Below are 14,173 nucleotides of genomic sequence, written 5' to 3'. Positions count from 1 at the left end.
AACATGTGCCAGGATAGAGCGTACACTACGCTGTAAAGATGACCTCCACACATCTGAAGAGCTGACGTCACATGAGCCAAACGAGAACTCAGAAGCAGGAGATCAGGTGAAATCTCCCAGTGCTCTGAGCTCAAACAACACACTGCCAAAGAACCACAGAGGAATTCTCAAGGCAAATACCCAAATCTAAGGTGGATCCGAAAGACTCTTAGCAGCTAAAATTACAATAGAAAAGAGGAAAGGTCTCAGATCAATAGTGTGAGCTCCCATCTGAAGAACCAAGAAAGAACAAGAGCCAAACAAGCAACAAGTGGAGGGAACAGCAGAGGAAAATGGAGGGAAGGAACAGCAGAGGGAAATGGAGGGAAGGAACAGCAGAGGGAAATGGAAGGAAGGAACAGCAGAGGCAGATGGAAGGAAGGAACAGCAGAGGAAAATGGAAGGAAGGAACAGCAGAGGCAGATGGAAGGAAGGAACAGCAGAGGGAAATGGAAGGAAGGAACAGCAGAGGGAAATGGAAGGAAGGAACAGGAGAGGGAGATGGAAGGAAGGAACAGCAGAGGCAGATGGAAGGAAGGAACAGCAGAGGGAAATGGAAGGAAGGAACAGCAGAGGCAGATGGAAGGAAGGAACAGCAGAGGGAGATGGAGGGAAGGAACAGCAGAGTGAGATGGAAGGAAGGAACAGCAGAGGGAAAGCGGAGACCAGTGAAGCTGAAAGGAGAAAGCAAAGGGGAGACACGTAAATAAAAGTTATGTTTTAAGAGATTAATGCAATTGACCAACTTCTAACAAGACTGACAAAGAAATCCAGAGAACTCGAATGGCCAGTAACGGGATGAACTGGCCGCAGTCGGATCTTGCACACAGCAGCATGATGACGTGAGGGTTTTGTGGATGACTCTCCACTTTGGTTAAGTAACCAACTCATTTTCAAATGTCCTTAATACGAAATCAGTGATCTGAATAGGCCTATGATTACAAAGAAAATGAGTTCATAAGTTAAAATTCTTGAAAAATTCTGCCCGTGGTGGTGCACACCTTTGATCCTAGCACTCAGGAGGCAGAAGCTGGAGGATCTCCATGAATTGAGCGCTACATAGCCAGTTCCAGGCCACTCAGGGCTATATAGTGAAACTGTTCCAACCATCCCACTAGTGGTCATCCCCACCATACCCCAACCACCACCACCACCACCACCACCACCCCACCATCACTGCCGCCACCACTACCACCACCACCACCACCATTACCACCATTACCACCACCATACCCCAAACCACCACCACCATCACCACCCCCCAATCACTACCTCAACCAACCAAACAAAACTCCTGAAAAAGAACTTTCCAGACTCAGGTGGGTTTGCTGACAATTTGTACCTTCTAGGTAAAAGAATACTTCAGAGTAACTTCCCGATTACATTAGCAGAGGACACATTTCCCCAGTAATTTAATAAGCTAGTTGCAGTAAAGCCTCACAAAGAGAGTATAAAAACATTAAAAAATGGAAAGAGTGCCAATCTGACTCCCTTATGAATAAAGATAAGATATTTTTTGTCTCCCTGTGTCTGCTGATGTGAGGGAAAGAGAAACTGCCCTTACCTTGACTGCTGACAGTATGCTGCCCAAACTGGACAAGCAGGACACAAAAGAAAGCAACTACCAACTTTGCCAAGACAAGGCAGGCCAGTCCTGCTTCACAGAAAAGTCTGTCAGATATTCTAGACCCATAGGCTGAAGATGAATCCCTCAACATTGCAGAGGAAACTTTGGTGACTGTCCAGGCAGCCAGCTGTTTCTGTCATATCTGTAGTTTTGGAACTTGTTTGCTCTATACTTCCTGTTTACTTAGGTAATATTATATCCTTCTTGGGTCTTTGATAGGATTGAAGACTAGATAGTCAAAAGAGTTTTCCCTGTTACCAAATTCAGAAAAGAAACTTACATAAGAGATGTAAAGTTTATAAGGTTGAGAAACATAAAAATTTAAGTTGTTTATCTAAAAAGATGTTCTAAAGGTCTAAAAAGACATTTTTTAGGATGGTAATGCAAGTTATAATAGAAAGTGGTTTAGGTATAAAACTTTGAACTCACTAAGATAGGACAGATAATATAGTACTTTCTCTGAATTTGCCAAATACAAATTGACTAAATGTTGTGAATGTAATTCTTACCTGATCATTGTTCTTATTGTATATGGTTTAACTATGTTAGATTAAAAACCTTTCCTTTTTATTTAGACAAAAGGGGGAAATGTTGTGGGATATTTGTCTACTGTGTGAAAACGTATTGCTGTTTGGTGTAATAAAAAAACTGAATGGCCAATAGCTAGGCAGAAGTGTTGTGGGAATTAGATCCATTCAGCCAATGGCTTTGGGGTAACAAGCCCTAGGGCTTGGTCTTGTCTGTGTATGTGGCTGGATAAGAGCTGAGGAAGAGGGGTCACGTGTTCCTTTGGGTGGTCTGAGCCAATTAGGCAATTAGGTTCCTGCTAATTTCTAGTTTGGACAGGATATTATCAGACATAAGTAACCTATCTGGAATATATACATTTTTAGCTATAATTGCTATTAGCTGGTCAAGGGAGAACAGTTGGTAATCAGTCCCCACTGCCCTTGGGCTGAACAGCAGCTGGATCAGCAGCGGCATCTACTTGTTTTGTACTCATGAGTGTGATCCCCATTTTATTCCTTAAGAAATAAGTATTCTTCCCAGACATCTGTGGATTTCTCACATTATCTGGCACCCAATGTGTGGATGGGCTCTCCTCACAGCTCCAGTGGCCTCTTGAGTGCCCACCTGTCCACGCTAGCTAGTTTAATAACCCCTGCTCGCTAGCAGCAGCTCTACTCTCCTGCCTATGGAGGCCAGCAGAAAGCTGTATGCCCAAACTTCATCTTTTGAAATTCCCACAAAGTCTGCATTAGGCAGCCAGAGCTGCATACCCGACCACCACCAGAGCTGCCTGACCCTGGAGAACTTAACTTTGTCCACACCCTGATTTTTAAATCCCCTGCTTGGCCAGCAGAGGCAGCAGGCTCACCTGGACTCTGCCCCACACTGCACCAGAGGCACTACTGAGTGCTGTGTTTGGAGCAAAGTGCCTGCTCCAGGCTAGACTCTGCACAGCCAGTGCTCCCGGCTCTGCCCGCTCAGAGAGCGGAGAGCGCAACCTCCTCCGCACTGTCCCACTCATAGCAGCTTGCGGTGTCTGCATTCCACAGCCTCTGAGCTACCTCCAGCTGTCTCCCACCCGGTGCACCCTGCCAGCATTCAAGCTGTGCCTGCCCCGCAAGTGGCAAACAATCCTGGTCCCTCAGCACCTGCTGAATGTGTGAGCAAGTGCCTGTGTGTGCCAGGAGGCTGGTCCGTGCTCTCTGGGCAGCCTGTGCATGGCACCACTCTGAGCTTTTGCTTGACATGCCCCCAATATAGGTTCTGCTCCCTTCCATCACTGGGGCACAACCTGGTCCAGGTTTTTGATCACTTGCTTAGCCTGAGGACTCTCAGTTGCTCTTTCTAACCAAATTTATTCAGTGTAAATAATCTGCTACCAGCCTGGGTAGGACCTTAATTCACAGGACAGTCAACTCTGGGAGCCTGAGTCATCCTGAGCCAACCTGTTTTAGTGCCACACCTGCAGCATCTGCCTGCCAAACGTCGATATTACATTCTAATTTTCATACGAATGAGCCATCTAAATATTGGATCTATCTGCAGGTCAATCAAGATTATTACACCTACAACAATCTTCTGAGGATTTTAACTAAGGTAAATGACTGGATAACTTTACACTTTAGACTGATAAATAAATAAAAAAATTACAGTTTGTAAATCCTTTCCTTGCCAGTGGCAGGAAATTTCATATGAAGGCAATTAGGTTCCTGCTAATTTCTAGTTTGGATAGGATATTATCAGACATAAGTAACCTACCTGGAATATATACATTTTTAGCTATAATTGCTATTAGCCTGGCAATTCATATCTTATTCTTAAAAAAATTGTTTGATAACAATGCTAAAAATGAGCAACTGACAAAAATTATACAGACTTTACAAAATGGTTATGAGAAACTGTCAAGAAGAATCTAGCTTTGGAAAGTAATTTGAAAGCTGTACAGATAGTCACAACGGAAGACAAGGCAGCCCTGATAGATAAGATTAAAATCTTTAGGATTATATACAAATGACAAGACAAGAAACTGATTTAATGAAGGCTTTGGAAGCACTCACTATTCAGGAGGTTCAGATCCTACAAAAAGCAACTACTAATAGATTCCAAGCATTAGAAGAACTTATTAAAATGGATTAAAAAAAAGAGTGTTGAAATACAGACTAAAGAAGTTAGAGGGGAGTCAAACTCACCATTACCTTACAGAGTTAGAGATGAGCTGCCTAGGGTTGTTAGCACAGCTGCCATGATTTATCCTGTTAGTGTTTCTGAAAGGCCAGCAAATAACAATTATCCTGAAGGATATGCAGGCTGAAATGGGAACCTATACATATGAAAGATTTAAAAAATACTAAGGAAGCAGATGTTGAATATGTGGTCCTCTAGGGATAGAATTACTCCAGATGACTGGAATCGATTAGTCTCAGCACTATTAGAATATAGTCATCAGTTACAATGGAAAAGCTGGTTGAGAGAGGAAGCTAAGGCCCTTGAACAGCAGAGTAAGATTAGAATTTTATTTTATTTTATTTTTTTTTATTTGAGACAGGGTTTCTCTGTGTAGCTTTGCGCCTTTCCTGGAACTCACTTTGTAGACCAGGCTGGCCTCAAACTCTCAAATATTTGGTGAGGGCCATTATGTTGATGTAAATAATCAGGCTACATTTGATGAACACACCTTGTCTCTTTGCCGTATAGCAGCCTTAAATGTTTGGGAAAGGTTTCAAGAGTCAGGAAAAAGAACTGAGCTATTTATAAAAGTTATACAAGGTTCAAAAGAACCCTTCACTGACTTTTTGCAAGATTAACTAATGTTGTAAATAAAATGATATCAGATGCAGAAGTTAGACAAGAAATAGTTGAATCCTTGGCTTTTGAAAATGCTAATTTAGAATACAAAGATAATTGCACCTTTAAAGGTCACATTGGCACCCATAGAAGAATGAATACAACACATAGTCAACATCAAGTCTCTTAAATATAGTGATGAGACTTGGATATTAGAGGTGATTTCCAAAGGCCTGAAGACACCAAAATGTCAAATGTTTTAATTGTGGTAAACCAGGCCATCTAAGGAGAAATTGCAGACAGGGCATTCCTAGAAACAGTGTTTCTTCTAGGAATGACCCAAACAGAAGGCCTAACCTTCTGGATTATGCGGAAGATGCAGCAAAAGCAGACATTGAACCAATAAATGTAGATCAATAAGAAACAAACAAGGCAACCCTTTACCATTGTTAAACACCTTGAGGGGCCTCTCACAGAGCCCCATGTCAAATGTGGTTCAGTTATTCCCAATCACTGTGGAGGAAACTCCTCTACAAAACAATTAGAGGACCCAGTGCCTATTGTAAAAAACCATACAGCTCTGGATGATAGAACAACTTTGGAAGATAAATAAAAATTCCAGGAAAAAAACATAAAACAAATATTTTGACAGACTTCTATAAATAATCAAAGATCAAAGACCAAAGCTTAGGATACATATAAATGGCATTGTAATTGAAGGTCTATTGGACACAGGGGCAAATGTGACTAAAATTACACCAGAATCATGGCATCCAAATTGGCCTCTTCAGGAGGTAGATGTTCAGTTCTTAGGGATTGGAACCCTATCTCAGGTAAAACAAAGTACAAGACAGGTTGTATAGGGCCAGAAGGACAGAGAGGAAGGCTGAGGCCATATGTGGCTAATGTAGCAGTGAATCTATGGGGTCATGATCTGTTGCAGCAATAGAATGCCCAGATTAATATTCCTCTAATATCAGAAACAGACCATAAACCAACTCATGTTTCTGGGAAGACTATTATAAGGCACTATAAAAATCAGTTACCGACCATTCAGGCTGTACAAAAACAGGGCACAATAGCTGTTGATCTCTCAGAGGTACCAGGGGCCCTACTCTTAAAATGGTTAACAAACAAACCTGTATGGGTTGGGCAGTGGCCTATGACATCAGAGAATCTACAGGCCTTAGAACAGCTGGTTCAGGAGCAGCTAAATACTCAATATATTGGAGAATAAACCAGTCCTTGGAATTCTCCTGTTCTTGTTATTTTAAAAAATCTGGAAAATGGAGAGTGATGACAAATCTGAGAGCCATAAATAAAATAATTCAGTCAATGAGCTCTCTACAGCCTGGGATGCCTTTGCCTTCTCTGTTACCTAAGAGTAACCTATTATAGTTATTGACTGAAAAGACTGTTTCTTCACTATACCTCTATAAGAAAAGGATAAGGAAAAATTTGCCTTCACAGTGCCTAATTATAATTCTCAGCCTGTTAAAAGATATCAATGGAAGGTTCTCCCACAGGGAATGTTAAATAGCTCCATCCGGTGCCAATATTTTGTGTAAAAACTGTTGGAACTAATTTGTGTACAGTTTCCACAATTTATTATTTACCATTAGCTGATTCATACGTAGACACTTTAGAAAAAATGTTTGAAGAAGTAAAGAAAGTTTTGCCTCACTGGAGATTACAAATTGCTCCTGAAAAATACAAAGAGGAGATTCTATTAATTACTTAGGATAAAAAATAGGTTTCCAAAATTTTGACTCTAAAATGTACAAATCAGGAGAGATTGATTGCAAACTCTTAACAACTTTCAAGGATTGCTAGGAGACACTTCCAATCTATGGCCCACTATTGGGATAAAAAATGATGAACTGAGTAATCTGTTCCAAACCTTAAATGGTGACAAGGACTTAAATAGTCCAAGAGAATTATAAGCTAAAGCTGAGAGAGAATTGGCTTTGGTGGAAAAGAAATTACAGAATACACATGTGGATCATGTGGACTGAAGCTTGATTGCATTCTAGTTATATTACCCTCTAAGCATTCCCCTACAGGGATTTTTAATGCAGAGGGAAGATATTATCTTGGAATGAATATTTTTACCACATAAATAAAGTAAGAAATTAAAAACATATGTGGAAAAGTTTTCTGATTTGATTCTAAAAGGAAAATTAAGACTTCATCAATTGACAGGAATGGACCCAGCAGAAATTGTAGTACCTTTAACTAATGAAGAAATCTCCTCTTTATGTGCAGAAAATGAATATTGGCAAAGAGCTTGCAATAATTTTTTGGGAGAGATTAACAACAGATATCCCAAAAGCAAGAGACCTCAATTCATAAAAAGAACCAGTTGGGTACTTCCTCACATCATATGGGAAACACCGATCTCTGGAGCCCCTACATTCTACACTAGCAATAAATCAGAAAAGGCAGGATATAAATCAGGAAACTTAAGCAAAGTGGTTCAAAGCCCTTATGATTCTGTGCAAAAGTCAGAATTGTATGCCATTCTCGTGTTACTAATGGATTTTACAGTATCTTTCAATATAGTTACTGACTCTCAATATGTAGGAAAAGTTGGTTTACATATTCAAACAACTGAATTTATTACTGATGAAGCAATTAACTTCTTTATTTATACAATTACAGGAAATATTCAGGAATAGGAATCATTTTATATATATATATATATATGATGCATATCAAAATTAATAAAGATTCGATTTGAACAGAAGAGACTTCTTAATAAGGAAAAGTGATAGCTCATCAACCAATCTGGACAAGCAGGACACAAGGAAAAGTGACTGCTGAAACTTGCCAAGACAGGGTAGGACAGTCTTTCAAATGTTCCTGCTTCTGAAAATCGTCTGTCAGATATTCTAGGCCTATAGTCAAAGCTGGATGCCCTAACATCGCAGAGAAACATTGGGTGACTGTCCAGGCAGCCAGCTGTTTCTGTCACTTTTTGCATTTTTTAGGAGTTGCTTGCTTGCACTTCCTGCTTACTCAGGTAACATTATTTTCCTCCTCAGGTCTTGGATGGGGTTGAAGATTAGATAGTTATAGTTGCAATCCTCTCATATCTTATCTAAGGTCATATTAATACAAGAGTTAGACTCTTCAGGACAGGACAACTATTGGAGTAATCTCTGTAATTTGCCAGTTACCTATGGTCTGGACATTTAGAATGTGTTTCTAGCTTGATGTTGCTCTTATAGGTTGTAGTTCCCTTTTTGTTTGCCTTTGTTGGTCTTCAATGGTATCAGGAGCTATGGACATCAACAGACTGGCTGAGGTTGGGCCATTGACCCAGACATGGCCCTCAGCAGCAGCCTTGGCCCTGATGACACCATGGCCCTAGGTGACAGTGTTAGCCACTTCATGGCCTTGGTGATGTCAGCACAGCCCTTGAACATCAACATGGTCACAGGTTGTAGCCTAGACCCTGGGCATCCATGTGGCCTTTGCCATGGGCCACTGGACATCAACATAGACTCCAGCTGTGATAGGACCATGGGCCAAGACATGGTCTTAGGCAGCAGCCCAGGCCCGGATGTCATCATGGCCCTGGGTGTCAGTGTGGGCCACTCAGATTGGCATGTCCCTTGGCAGCAGCATGTCCCTCGGACACCAACATGGTCCCAGGTGGTGGTCCAGACTATAGGCCTCTGCATGGCCCTCAGTGGCAATGGGAACCACAGACATCAACTAAGGTCCCTTAGCTGCTTCACGGCCTCAGGCCAAGTTGGCCCTTGGCAATAGCTGAGGCTTGGACATCACCTTGGACTCGGGTGGCAAGAAGGCCATTCACATTAGCCTGTTCTTCACCACACTCACCACTTCAGATCCACCTCTCTCTCCAGCCCACGAACCACTGTTCATTCTCTTCCACCTCCCCACCCTGTGCTCACTCAACATAACAGTGTCTGAGGGTCCTGCACCAGAGGCACTGGGCAGGCAGTGCGTGGTTGAGCCCTGTCCCCACCAGCTGCATGCCATGGCGCCTGTTTTTGTTTGTCAATGTGGTCACTTAGTGCTCTGAACCTCTTTGCACCACCTTCCCATGTCCCACAAGTTTTGGGATGTTGTGTGTTCATTCTCAATCATTCCTTGAAGGTTTCCCATTTCTTCCCTGACCCGTTTTTCACTCCGGAGTGAGTTGCTCAGTTTCCATGAGTTTGTAGGATTTCTGTTGTTTCGGTTGCTATCGATATCCAGTTTAATCCACGGTATCAGACAGGATGGAGGGTGTTATTTCAATTTCTTGTATCTGTTGAGACTTGTTTTGTGTCCAAGTACGTGGTTAGTTTTGGAGAAAGTTCCATGAGGTGCAGAGAAGAAGGTGTATTCTTTTGGGTTTATGGTGAACTGTTCTGTAAATATCTGTTAGGTCCATTTGGTTTATAACCTCTGTCAGGTCCAGCATTTCTCTGTTTAGTTTTTAGTTTTTATCTGATGACCTGTCTGCTGGTGAGAGTGGGGTATTGAAGTCTCCCGCGATCAGTGTGCGAGGGTCAATATGAGATTTAACCTGTAGCAGTGTTTTTTACAAGCTTGTGCTCTTGTGTTTGGTGTGTAGATGTTAAGAACTGCAATATCTTCCAGCTTGCTTCTTGGGTCCTTTTGTTTGGAATATGTTTTTCTAAACTTTTACCCTGAGGTAATGTCCATCCTTGATGTTAAGGTGTGTTTCTTAGATGCAGCAGAAGGATGCAACCTGTTCTTGAATCTATTCTGTTAGTGGTTTTTTTTTTTTTTTTTCAAAATTGGGAAATTCAGACTAGTGATGTTGAGAGTTATAAATGAACAGTGTTTGTTGATTTCTGTTATTTTGTTGTGGTGCAGGGTTTTGTTTCTTTTTCTTTTCTTTTCTTTTTTTGTTGTTGTTTTGCTGATCTGTTATTATTTATTCCTTATGTTTTCTTATGTGTGGTTAGCCTCTTCAGTTGCAGTTCTCCTTCTAGCACCTTCTGCAGGGCTGGGTTTGTGGACAGATATTGCTTACATTTGATTTTATCACAAAATATCCTTCTTTTTCCATCTATTGTGACTGGAAGTTTTTCTGGGTATAGCAGACTGAGTCAGCATCTGTGGTCTCTTAGAGTTTGTAGAATGTGTGTCCAGGCCCTGCTGGCTTTTAGAGTCTCCATTGAGAAGTCAGGTGTAATTCTAATAGGTCTGCCTTTATACGATATTTGATCCTTATCCCTTTTGGCTTTTAATATTCTTTCTTTGTTCTATACACTTAATGTTTTGATTATCCTGAGCCATGAGCAATTGCTTTTCTGGTCCAGTCTCTTTGGTGTTCTGTATGTTTCTTGTACCTTGATAGGCATCTCCTTCTTTAGGCTAGGGAAATTTTCCTCTATGATTTTGTTAAATATATTTTCTTTGCCTTTGGTTTCTTCTCCTTCCTTTATTCCTACTATTTGTAGATTTGGTCTTTTCCCAGTGTCCCAGATTTCCTTGATGTTTTGTTCTTGGGTTCTTTTGGATTTCACATTTTCTTTGAGTGAAGTATCCATTTTTTCTGTCTTGTTTTCAATGCCTGGGATTTTCTCTTCCATCTCTTATACTGATGAGGCTTCCCTCTGAGATTTCTGCTCAAGTTCCTAGTTTTAATCTCCATTTTCCCCTCAGTTTTTTTTTTTAAATTGATTCTATTTCTACTGGCAGGTCTTGAACTGTTCTCTTCATTTCGTCCTGCTGTTTGTCTTTATAGATTTGTTATTAGATTTATTCATTTCCTCTCTAAGGACCTCTAACATGTTCACAAATGCTATATTGAAGTCCTTGTCTTGTGCTTCAGCTGGATGGCATTTCTCATGGTCTAATTTAATAGGGTTGCTGGGCTTTAGTGGAGACATATTGTCCTGGCTGTTACTGTGTTTTTATGCTGATGTCTAGGTATCTGGGTTTTGGATGGTTGTAATTCTTGGTGCTAATATCTGGTCATGTCTTTGCTGGGTGAGTGTTCTGTCCCTTGATTTCTGTTGCTCTTTCTGAGTTTTAGGAGAGTTTGGTGGCTGTGGGTCGCCTGGTAGGAATGCTCCTAAGATCCTGCAGGTGTGGCCACTGGGGGTTCCAGGTAGAATGTGTTTCTTGATATTGGGAGCTGCCCCTGAAGAATGGAGGTGGGCTAGAAGGGAGGGCTGAGGGGGTCCACAGCAGTGGGGAAAGCAGGGCATTCCACAGGATCTGCTTAGTCTCCTGGGAATGGGGCAAAGAGGGAAGAGAGGCCACAGCAGGCAGTGTGCTACAGAGCTGGGGGTGAGACTGGGGGGATTGGATTTGGAGGGGAGGAGGAGAGTGAACGTCTGAGGCTCGCTTTCCTGCTTCCCTGGCCAGAGGGTTGCCGGGGAATGCCTTGGGAGTTGGTGACTGAGAGAAAGGGATGAGGTGGTGAGCGATATAAAAATTCTTAACAACTTTTCAGCAAATAGAATTGAGATACATAAAAAGCCACCCTCAAAAGGTCACATATTATATGATTGCATTTCCATAACGACAAAATTATAGAGGCACAGAGAAAATTAGCGGTTGCCAGGGGCAGGGAATGTGGTAATGATGGTGGTGGGGAAGAGGAGTGTGAACTTCTTGAGGGTGAAATCACTCACATCTGGACTAACTTTCTCACTCATCTATGCTTGTGATAAATGCTATAAAGTCATTCACACCATGTGCCTGGATGTTTTCTAGATTCCAAACTGTCTTACAGGCTTGGAAGAGGTGGCCACTAGCAGAAAATGGGGAAAGGACACAGGAAGTCCAGATGGCCCTTGCAGATTTCTATGCATCTGTTTATGAACAGTCTTTTAAGAAAATCACGGGTGGTTGCTAAGAGCTGCAGCCACTCCATCCTGCTTCTAAATCAGAACCCTGTACCGGACAGCAACAGCTATCCCTCGGCCCTCAGCTTTCCAACTCAGTCATTCCTGTCTCTCCTTGCCCTGCTTTACCACCCTGGGGTGAGCTGCATCTGGACAGGGCAGCACAAAGGAAATTGCCTTGGTGTGTCTAGGGTAGATTTAGTCTCTCCTGCAAAGATGCTCATGGTTTCAAGCCAGAATCCCTGTGGCTGGTTTGGAGTCCACAGCTCCGAGCTTGGGATGTGATAAAAAGCTCGTATTGCTGGCTGGAGAGCAGTCACAGGAGCCGAGGGTGGCAGGGCTGGAGAGTGGAGCGGCTGAAGCAGACAGGAGATGAGGACCAGCAGGTGTAGTCAGGACCCAGTGACTTCCAGGATCCATCGCTCTCAGAATTCTGAATGGCTCTAGGAACAGAACACTGAGAGTAATAGGCCCCTCTAAGGCATTCTCCCTTTGCCTAACAGCTACCCTGTGAAATATTTAGAGGAATCCGGCATTCTGCAGCCCAGCAAGGAGCCTGCCACAGGCAACCCCCACAATGGAGTCTTCCATCTCATCTGCAGGAAGTCACCAAGGCAGAGCTCACATCTGTGCATTTGTGAGATGTCGGATCAGGGTACATGAAGCCTTCCTTTGGCCTCAGCCACAGCGCTTGCTCCGACTGTGCCTGAGAGCTGTGTCCTCATACATGTGCGGTGAGTTCAGAAAGGCTGACCTTGGGAACTTATATTCCACTAAAAGCGATTTGCTCCCAGTGTCATGGTTGACCAGGATGCCCAGCCATTCTCTTACAGGTGTATTTCTGTGAAAATTGCTTCTCAGAAGTCAAGCTAATTTACAGCAGGGTATGTCTTTGATATCCTAATTCAGTCTAGACATCTTTTTTCCTACTTCACCTCAAAGCCTGTCTCTTTATGGGAGCCCAGCTGTCAATCATTCTCAGCCCTCAGAAGGGACTCAGAATTCTCACGGGGGAGGCACCCCTGTGCTCTGCCTTCTTGTCTGCCAGACTGGAGCCATGGAAGCCCAATACAGCCCCTAGTACCCCACCACTTGGTTGCGTCTCTGTCCAGCAGGTTGACTCCTGTCGACAATCTCATTACAAGCCAGACTCAGTCCAGTGACCAGTGTCAGGGCCCTTCATCTACTCACCTCAATAAAAACTTGCTGGCTTCAGTCTCCCACTAAACCCAGGAAATGAGAGATAATGCTCAGGCCTGCGCCAGGAGCCCCACACTGAAGAGCGAGCCTGCAGCATGGTGGATTTGGAAGCCACCAAGCTTCCTAATCCAGGCTGAGGCAGTTGTACCTGAAGCCTCTGTAATAAAACTCTAAGTCCTAAGGATAAGATTTTTTAAAAAGTGGTATAGGAGCTCACCAAGAAATATCCAGAATATTTCCTGGAAGGACCAAAGTTTCTCATTACCATTTATTTGATAGTATTTTCAGTCTATGTGCACACGATGGTCTTAAATGCATGGGCAAAATTCTAGACAGATTCACAGCATTTGTTTTCTTTTAAAGGTTTGCTTGTTTCTTGCTTATGAGTGTTTTTCTTGCATATGTGTCTGTGTACCACACGTGTGCAGTGCCCAAAGAAGTCAAAAGAGTCCACATGTGGGTGCTGGGAGCTGAACCCAGGTCCTCCCAAGAACAGCCAGCACTTTGAGCCATCTCTCTAGCCCCCAAATTCGCAGTATTTGTACATGGTCCACATGCTTCAGAGTCTGTGGTTCTGTCCACACATGCACGGTTCTAGAAAGTCTCAGTGGGGTTCGTGATGTGGGAGAATGGGATGAATAGATCTATTGTCAAATGTGAGTTCCTTTATGTTAAGGCAAGTGCAGCCATTTTCAGACTGGCAAATGCCTCTGTAGGTAAAGCAATTGCCCTGCAAGCGATCGGAGGACCTGAGTTCAAATCTCTTGAACCCATGTAAGGCCAGACACAGTAGGGTGTGCCTGTAATTTCAGGGTCCTTATTGTGAGATGAGGGTGGAGACAGGAGACTCTTCAGAAACTTGATGGTCAGCTAGCTTAGAGAAGCACACAACAAGAAAACACGGGTCCAAACCAGGTGCAAAGTGAGCACCTGAAGGTGACCTCTGCTCTCTGACCTTCACATGAGCACTGTGGCACACATGCACCTCTCTCTTGCATGTACATGCCTTTTCAAGCACACATGAACACACACACACACACACACACACACACACACACACACACACACACACTGTGGATGGACCCAGAGGGTCAACAGTTGAGGTTGTCTTTTGACCTACAGACACAAAGGCACACTGAACCTGCACACACACATGTGTACATACTTGAAC

Source organism: Peromyscus leucopus, chromosome 16_21 (assembly GCF_004664715.2).
Source record: "Peromyscus leucopus breed LL Stock chromosome 16_21, UCI_PerLeu_2.1, whole genome shotgun sequence".
Taxonomy (NCBI): domain Eukaryota; kingdom Metazoa; phylum Chordata; class Mammalia; order Rodentia; family Cricetidae; genus Peromyscus; species Peromyscus leucopus.
This window is presented reverse-complemented; position numbering follows the sequence as displayed.